Source organism: Pygoscelis adeliae, unplaced genomic scaffold (assembly GCF_000699105.1).
Source record: "Pygoscelis adeliae isolate BGI_AS28 unplaced genomic scaffold, ASM69910v1 Scaffold106, whole genome shotgun sequence".
NCBI lineage: Eukaryota > Metazoa > Chordata > Aves > Sphenisciformes > Spheniscidae > Pygoscelis > Pygoscelis adeliae.
Genome location: NW_008824939.1, coordinates 927,900 through 930,605, shown reverse-complemented (window position 1 = coordinate 930,605; position 2,706 = coordinate 927,900). Strand labels below are relative to the sequence as shown.

Below are 2,706 nucleotides of genomic sequence, written 5' to 3'. Positions count from 1 at the left end.
ATGTTAGAGATGTTATGGAAACTGGAAAAACTTGGGGGTCCCCGAACTGTTGAGAGGAAAAAAAAAGAAAAAAAAAAAAAAAAAAAAGAAAAACTCTAGAAAAGGACTTACTCTTCCAAACAAATGAAATAGGAACAGAGGAGATTTACCTAAAGAACACCAAGCTTCAGCCAAATCTTATCCATGGCTCCCTTTGATACGTTACTATTTTCATCAACCAAGAACAAAATGTCTCAAACAGCTTTACGCAGTCTGCTCAAGATATTTTTAAAAAATTTTAAGGCTGAACTCTGCGTGCCATTTCAATCAAACTGAAAACATGAAGATACAGATTTACTGCATCAGAGTCAACTCAACTCTTCAGTCCATGAAGAGCTTGGTGAAATGAATACAGAACCACTTAGTGCCATCACTCTCGCTAAATGCAATTAATGACAGAGTCTTCCTCTGTATCTCTTGCATTTAAATTCATCTACCTGGAACTATGTCCAAAGCCAGACAATAAGATTCACAAATACTTCCAGTGGTGTTTTCCACACAGATGGGAAACATATAGTAAGGCTGGAACAGCAACAAACCCAGGGTGTATCCTCTCCATACCACGCTTCTAATCAAATCAATATTTCTGAAGTCCTGAATCAACCACCAGTATTGAAAATGATCCATTGTATTAGTTTGTAAGCATATGATCTTGCATATTAAACACCATCCCATTTCTATTACTCAAAGTCACCTTGTTCTTTGTGTATATCCTTATCTATTTCTAGAGTAACAATACCTCCTAATTTCTTATCAACAAGTTTCATTACTATAATCCTATTTTTTGTCATTCAATAATAAAGCCATTTACTAAAACTAATTCTTCAGAAGTTAGCTGTCACTGCCTTCCACACTAATAGTTTAATCTTTCAGCATGACCTGCTGCACCTCTTCAATTAGTTCCTTACACACTAATATAATTTTTACACTGAAACAGTTTAAGTAATAAATTCCCACTGCTGTATCATATCAAATGCTTGACTAAAGAAAAAAAAAATTAGATCCACTGTTTTTTCGTCAGAAAAACAAAAATTATCTGATTAAATAGCATTATTAAGTTAGTCTGACATGATACACCATTGTATTGCATTTTATCCAATTTTCCACTTAGCTCCAAGTCTGTAATTATTCTTTCCTGCAAATATTGTTCTAAGCCTTGCATAGCTCTGAAATCTGACTATCAGACCTCTTGTCCATTTGAACCATTTTTAGCCTTTCTTGAATACTGTTGCTGTGTTTGCTATAGTACAACCACCCACCTGGTAAGATTCACAGAAAGACTGGATCTACCATACCCATTTCACCATTTACCATTTCAGCTTTCTAGGATGGAAATTATGGCAGCCTCTTATTTGCACAGATAAAGCACTTCAACTCTTGCCTTCGTTTTGAATTTGGTCATTTTACTGCCATCTCCTCCTTTTCTAACAGCCAGCCAACCCATGTCAAATGCTGTCTGAAATTTTTGGATCCAAACTGAAAAAGATCATTTATCTTGACCAGTTCTTTCTGCATGGCAGCTCCACTCTTCCTTTGTTTTCATCTTATTTCTAAAGCTAAAGAAATTTTTACTCTTAGCTATTATACTTCACTCTTGTATTTTCTGAGCTCCAAAAATACTTTTCTTGGCTTTTTTTTCCTGTCCTTTTTCAACAGTCTCAGCTTGTTTCTGTTAAACATTTTTGATTCTTTATTTCCCAAATGACAATTGCAGAGGCTGTACATACAGATGGATCAATCTAAATAGAAATTTATTTCACTTATTCCTTTCATATTCGATCTTAAGTATTTATGTTAATAAAAATTGTTACGATTTTTCAGAAACACAGTTCTTGCAAAGGTTTTTTTTTTTAAGTTGAACTAAAGAAGCTGCTATTTCCCTGCTTAAAAACAACATAAGCCACAGTGATTTTTATTTTTAATCACAATAGAAGCTGATACCCTTCCTAGAAGAGGTCCTATATATTCCTAATCAGTATGAGAACACTGCAGATAATTAACTTGATTAGATTTTCTCTCTCTGAATATTAATAATATTATTTAGGAACACTACTACACTCATTTTGCAGCACAATCCCCATATGAGAATTTTCTACATGTAAAGATCTATATTTAGCATCTGTCTATGCCTCCTATGGACACATAAAGGAAGGAAAGGTCATAGAAAATTCTGTGGCCCTCTGGGAAAGCAGGAATTTGCAGTAAAATTAAAGGGAAAGCTAGCAGCCATACACGCCAAACAGCCCACATATGTAGCTGCCCACAAAATCCTTTCAGAAATTCCACAATTTTTATCCTACAGACACCAAAGATGTGGTCCACAGACTTCTGGGCACCACTGAGGAACACTGTTGTTGTTGTGGTTTAACCTCAGTCGGCAACTGAGTACCACACAGCCACTCGCTCACTCCTCCCCATGCCCCCGGTGGGATGGGGGAGAGAATTGGAACAGTAGAAGTGAGAAAAACTTGTGAGTTGAAACAAAAACAGTTTAATAATTGAAATATAATAATAATAATAATAATAATAATAATAATAATAATACACAAAGCAAATGATGCACAGTGCAATTGCTCACCACCTGCCGAGTGATGCCCAGCCAGTCCCCGAGCAGCAGCCCCCCCAGCCAGCTTTCCCCCAGTTTATGTACTGAGCATGACGTCACAT

The 2,706-nt window shown here is 36.0% G+C and overlaps 1 protein-coding gene across 1 annotated transcript in view; it reads right to left on the bottom strand.

Moving 5' to 3' along the window:
- Positions 1 to 2,706, bottom strand: part of SLC4A10 (solute carrier family 4, sodium bicarbonate transporter, member 10) — a 125,704-nt gene that overhangs the window by 71,965 nt on the left and 51,033 nt on the right. The gene's annotated exons all lie outside the window — the stretch shown is intronic.